Source organism: Schistocerca americana, chromosome 8, assembly GCF_021461395.2.
Source record: "Schistocerca americana isolate TAMUIC-IGC-003095 chromosome 8, iqSchAmer2.1, whole genome shotgun sequence".
NCBI classification, from domain to species: domain Eukaryota; kingdom Metazoa; phylum Arthropoda; class Insecta; order Orthoptera; family Acrididae; genus Schistocerca; species Schistocerca americana.
In genome coordinates, this window is record NC_060126.1 from 247127895 (window position 1) to 247134587 (window position 6693).

Sequence of the window (6693 nt, forward strand, 5' to 3'; positions counted from 1 at the left end):
ACAAATACATATTTTGAAAAGCAATACTCCGAAATTTAATGTAGACATGTGCCATACAGTTAAGAATACAAAGCAATAATTTCGACAACGTTTTAACTTACAAGATATAAAATCTAAGTGTTCATTCACGGTTATCAGCTCTAAGCTAGTGTGTACACAGATCCTTTGTCTACAGTTTAGCGAGCCTGTAAATGAGGTAAGTACTGCTACTTTCAACTGTTGGCGCTTTCATCTGAGAAATTCAGTCCCTGTCCTTTTTAAGAGTAGTGTCTGTCCCCTTCTTTTCCTCCTTACGCAGTTTCCTGTGATGTGGCGGTTCTAGCTGTTTTCTCACGAAGCTTATCGGGTTTGCTGATGGTAACTGATACGATCAGTATCTTAATCTACACCTTTGGCTGGTTGGAACGTTTGCTACAACCGATCAGGGGACGGAGTAGAGGCATGACCCTCACGATCTTTATTGGGGACCGCGCTATGGTGACATCATCCAACCCAAAGCAACCTATCGCAGACATAACACACATAACACGAAACAAGTGCCTGATAAAAGTATCCAGACACTGCTGTGTAATGCACAATTGACCAGTAGATGTAACTACCAGTATAAAAGGAGACAGGGAGTTCGGTGTGGTCAGTAGAGAAGCACTAACATCGGAATAGGTAGATCAACAGAGCTAACTGACCTCGAAAGTGCACTTGTAATTGGATACCACCTGAGTAGCAAATCCATCAGAAACATTTCACATCTTCTACAAGTGCTCAAGAAGACTGTTGGTAATGTGACTGAAGTGGAAATAAAGCACCACTCCGTCTTCAGGCCACAAGTGGCCCATCGGGACCATCCGACCGCCGTGTCATCCTCAGTTGAGGATGCGGATAGAAGGGGCGTGTGGTCAGCACACAGCCCTCCCTGTCGTTATGATGGTTTTCTTTGACCAGAGCCGCTACTATTGAGTCGAGTAGCTCCTCAATTGGCATCACGAGGCTGAGTGCACCCCTAAAAGTGGCAACAGCGCCTGGCAGCCTAGATGGTGACCCATCCAAGTGCTGGCCACGCTCGACAGCGCTTAACTTCGGTGATCGCACGGGAACCGGTGTATCCACTGCGGCAAGGCCGTTGCCCGAAGTGGAAATGTGGATGAACAAACGTACAGAATGGTGTACAATGGTCGAGGAGCTCCTAATGAGCCACACATCTCTGTAGTGAATGCCAAAGGGCTCTTCCATGTGGTGTAAAGGGCGACCCCACCGAACAGTAGTTGGTTGGAAAAGAGTGATTTGGAGCCATGAACGACGCTGTGGTAGACCGATGGAAGGGAATCGGCTTGGTGAATGCCTGGAGAACTTTAGATCTATCTACCATTAGGTGTAGTTCCAACCGCGGAGTACGGTGGAGGTGGTGTTACGGTATTAGCGTGCTTTTCGTCATTAGTGCGAGACTCCCTGACTGTCCTTAAGAAAACGCTAAATGCGGAAGAATATGAACATATTTTACAACTTCGTGTATGGATAATCATCAGGTGTGTAATGGAATGACGAAAACGAAAATTTGTGCTGGACTGGGACTCGAATCCGGAATTCTCGCTTATTGCGAGTGGTTGAATTACTCTCAGGCTATCCTAGCACCACCCACGGTCGGAGCCATGCATGCATGTGCGAAGGAACAGTCACTACGACGATTACACCCGGTATGAAACACTTGAAATGTATCAGCAGTTGCAAATATGGACAACCATCAGCGAATACATTTCATAGTTTTCATAACAGCTGTAGTCTCATTAACGATTGTTCCTTCGGACATGCGTACACGTCCGAAGGAACATTATGTCGTAGGCCCTACTTCTGAACAGCACATACTCTGCAATATAGTACATTTTAAAGCACTTTATACTGTGCACAGTAGAGAAACAGTTCGAAGACGATATGCGAGGGCCGGCCGCTGCGGCCGAGCGGTTCTAGGTGCTTTAGTCTGGAACCGCGTGACCGCTACGGTCGCAGGTTCGAATCCTGCCTCTGGCATGGATGTGTGTGATGTCCTTAGGTTAGTTAGGTTTAAGTAGTTCTAAGTCTAGGGTACTGATGACCTTAAATGATAAGTCCCATAGTGCTTAGAGCCATTTGAACCATTTTTAGATATGCGAGGCAATGGTTTGTGGATCATTTCTGGAATAGACTGACCTGCTGAAAATCCCAACCTGAATCCACCGGAACACATTTGGAATGAGTTAGAACGACGGCCGCTCCAGACCCCGGCGTCCAACACCACTACCTTCTGTGGTTTCGGCTCTTGAGTAAGAATCGGCTGCAATTACTCCGCAGACATTGAGACACAACGTCGGAAGTGTCTTCAGTAGAGTTCAAGTCGTCATTTAGGTGAAAGGTGGACACAGACCATATTAATGTGCAATATCCTGCGTTTAAAATTAGTCGCGTCTTTTGACGTTAGGCTCACCGAAGGGGACATGACGCTGTAGGCCAGGTAACATCAATGACGGGACGGCTTACCCTGCCACGTCACCTGTAGTTCGACTGGAAAATGGAAATGAGCGTTTGGCGTCATTGGTCGGTCATTGGCAGGTCCGGCCGCCTTGGTGCTGGCCCTGTTACATTCGACGCCACATTGGGCGACCTGCGCGCCGGATGGGGATGAAATGATCATGAAGACAACACAACACCAAGTCCCTGAGAGGAGAAAATCCTCGACCCAGCCGGGAATCGAGCCCGGGACGCTGAGGATGGCAGTTCGTCACGCTGATCATTCAGCAGTCGGGGCGGATTATGTTCATTAACTGTCTTTGTAAAGTGGTTTTTTCTGGCGTTGAAGTGTTCTGCAGTCGTCAAACTTTGAGAACAAAATACTTTGTGTTGGAGTTGCTTTAATAATAACAGTACAGTATATCTGCACACGAGATTCGCAATAAAAGTGGTCGTCCAAGAACAAGTTCAACTGCTGTGAAGATAGCGTTCTGCTGCAAAATATTGCTCCGAATTCGACAACAGTAATAGACAATGTGCCATATAACTCTGTTATAATGGATAAAACTCCAACAATGCATTGGAAGAAAGCAGACATTTTGCTCTGGCTACAAAGAAATGTTTCATTGGATAAAGTTGGACTTAGTAAGTATAAGGCGGAGCTAAAGGAACTTTTAGTGCCGTACGAGCCTACAAACTCCACGCTACCAGGTCGAGGAACCGCCTAGCGCTAAAGGGCATAGTTTAATCAGGCTTCCTCCCTATCGCGCTCTTTAAAATCCGACTGGAAATATAGTGACGTAAATGAAAAATAATGTGGCTAAAAACAAAAAGAATTTTACGCTGCGTGAGGTTGAACGGCTGACAAAAGAAGCCGCTGCAAATGTTAAACCACAGGATGCCACCAGGCATACCAAGAAGGTGGTCGAGGAGACATAGATCCATGAACAACTGTGACGAGTGTTGAGTAATACATAGCTTCTCTTGTTACCATGTGAAAATCTGCTTCTTTTGCGAATATGCCGCGAGTTTACAAATGTACATGTCACTAACATTATAAGGCAGTGAAATTGTGACAGAATCCTGAAACAGTTTATTATTAAACTAGCAACTGAGGTTCAAAAATGGCTCTGAGCACTATGGGACTTAACTGCTGAGTTCATCAGTCCCCTAGAACTTAGAACTACTTAAACCTAATCAACCTAAGTACATCACACACATCCATGCCCGAGGCAGGATTCGAACCTGCGACCGTAGCGGTCGCGCGGTTCCACACTGTAGCGCCTAGAACCGCTCGGCCACTTCGGCCGGCAGCAACTGAGGTTAAGACAAGTCAATACTTATGAAAATCCAATTCTCGGTATAAAAATAAACGTGTAATTTCTTCACTTACATTGTTGCGAAACCCACAGAAACTCTCGTTTCACCAGCTATTGCTGGTCCTTAAAAACTATATTATTTTATTTGAAAACTGTAGTTGCTTGAATATCGCTGTAGATATGGAAGTTTTGCATATACATTATGTGGCAAAATCCTCTCCTCTTTGCGTGCTAATTTTTAGGAAAATCTTGTTTCGATATCTCACACCGTTCATGAGATAGGAGGGGTGAATTAATATTTCATTCTGGGATTTTCACTGCCGCATGCGTGCGTGTTCCAGTGCTTTACACACATTCAATTTCTTTGACGCCGGAGAGAGAGAGAGAGAGAGAGAGAGAGAGAGAGAGAGAGAGCAATATCCCTCTAATTTTAAAGAATAATTAAATATATCTAACTTTCATACGCAGCAACATGACATAACACGCACCGAATGCAAATTTATAGCGACCCCCATTTTTATTTGCAAACTTGGAGTAATTCACCTAATATCGAAGTATCACAGTAACAATGATCGTTAACGAAATGATAGCTCATCACGAAACCAACGAATTAAGTTAAAAGATGTGCGAGAATCAGTATATTACCGAATAGTTTAGTTAAAATCGTTTGAGAAAAATTACACGCTGAGGCACACACTAGCAACTCCACTTCCCACCACTCGCTCCGTACCGAACTGACAGAAGTCGCAACTAATTTTAAACGCGCTCTAGTGTGTGTCCCAATTTTTTTTATGAGATAGTGTAAAGTGGTTACTGACAGTAAAATGAGTGAATGCGTATCTGATTCGGGAGAAAAACACTGCTACCAATATTTTGTAATGCATCATATTATTATTATTATTATTCTTTTTCTCTGTATATATATATATATATATATATATATATATAATTTTGCACCATAGATAACATTGGCATAGAAACAAAACAAGCAGAAATACGCTCTTCAATTTTTTAATTCTGTTCGTCTCTATAAGCAGTAGCGGGCAGACGTATGAAGAGTTCCGCTGCATTAATATTGTTCAAAATTTGCGTTCTAAACGGACATTAAAGAAGTGTTATAAACGTTATTTGAGGGACGAAGTTATTAAAAAACCACCTGTTGATCATTCCGCGACGCGCCGAGAATCCTGCTCAAGAGGATCGAAACAAACAAGAGGAATTTGCGTGAGCAGAGGCGGGGCGATCGTCATAACCAGCTCTATGCACAATGGCGATAACAAGAAGCACGTAAATTTAAATGGCGAATGTTGATCTTAAATGTATTGAATATTGAAGGTCTGTTGATGTTAGTGCCAGTTAAGGTACACTCAGGATATGTGTACTTTCCAATTTCTTTCAAAATTTCCCTTTTAATTATTGAAGCAACAATTTTTAACCAGTTCCCATTATATAGCACATTTTATTCCCCCCGCAACTATTCAACGGCGACCGTTCAAAGGACGGCGCCGAGCGAAATATGAACACACCTTTCAATTGGCGAGATAAAATTTTGTTGAGGTAAATGATCCCTTTTATCATTACAAGAAACTAATGAGGCCTTTGTTTCATTTGTTACATGTCTGTGAGATTGGGACTAATAAAAAGTTGAAGGAGCAAATTAAAAACGAGACGCACCGGGGATGCGGATTTCAGGGGTTGAGGTAGGAAGCTGCTATGCTGTATGCTTATATAGCCGCGCTTGGCGCCATCTCTATTGCAGTAGATAATCTCTTTTCCTTGCAATTAATGTCCCTTACGGAAAGTGCACTTCTATTGGAAAGACGAAAATTTGTGTAAAGCCAACAATAGAGTGCAAAATAATTAATTCAAATTCTGTGAGACTGTATCAGAAAATAATTAGGTTCATTAATGAATACGGATATAAATCTGCTTTAATACAAAAAAAAAATCTTTTTTCTTCTTTTCATAATTTTCTTTAACAGTGTTCTCAATGGAGTAAAGGGAAATGGCCATTGTTGAAAACTCATTACAAAATGCAATATGCCAAGATGTCGGAAATCCGAGTTTGGCAACAGTCGAAAGAAACGCGTCAACTCGTAAACTGGCCGATGGCTACCGAAATAACCAGGTTGGTATCCCACTGTTAAAAATTGATTACACTGGTGATATAACAAATCATGATGTAACTTTTATGACACTCGATAAGAAAATTTCTCAGTTCTCACCGGGAAACATTATTCCAAATAGTAAAACTGAAGCTCGCGATAGCGAGACTTCCTCTGACAATTTGCTCACTACATCACGAACGCAAGAGCAGAAAACAGTTCGAAAAAGCAGTGTAAATACTAGTGACACCCACGATTTGACACAACTCATGCAACTAACAACTCAACAGCTTACGAGGCAACAGGAATTTCAAGAAAGTGTAACACAACAGCTGAAGAGTGAAACACAGCAGTTCACATCAGGAAAATATGGGACAACAGTTTACACATCAAAATCAGGCATTTAAGGATTTCAAGAATAGTATTAGTCAACAGCTCAATTAGGTGAGCAAAACTATGCGCAATGAGGTATCTGACGAACTATCCAGGAAACTGACAGAGCTCGGTAAACAACTAAAACAAAAAAAATAATTACCGACATTTCCAGCAATATAAATACGTTAACGGAATACGTAAACAGGAGCAACTTGAAGGTGAGTTGCAAAACCGCAGTGAAGTATATTCTCAAATTCAGGAGACGCAATCCCAACGGGATGCGTGGGTAAAAAATGCGACGAACGCAGTCAGCGAACTGCAAGACGTATGCAATAACCTAAGTACAGAACAGAAATACACAAGTTGAGTCTAAGGGCAGTTAAGTTTAGAGTCAGAATTTTCAAAAAAAAAAAAAAAAA

The 6693-nt window shown here is 42.3% G+C and overlaps 1 pseudogene; it reads right to left on the minus strand.

The window, feature by feature from the left end:
* Nucleotides 1-1004: 1004 nt before the first annotated feature.
* On the minus strand, nucleotides 1005-1122 carry LOC124546294 (annotated as a pseudogene).
* Nucleotides 1123-6693: the final 5571 nt, after the last annotated feature.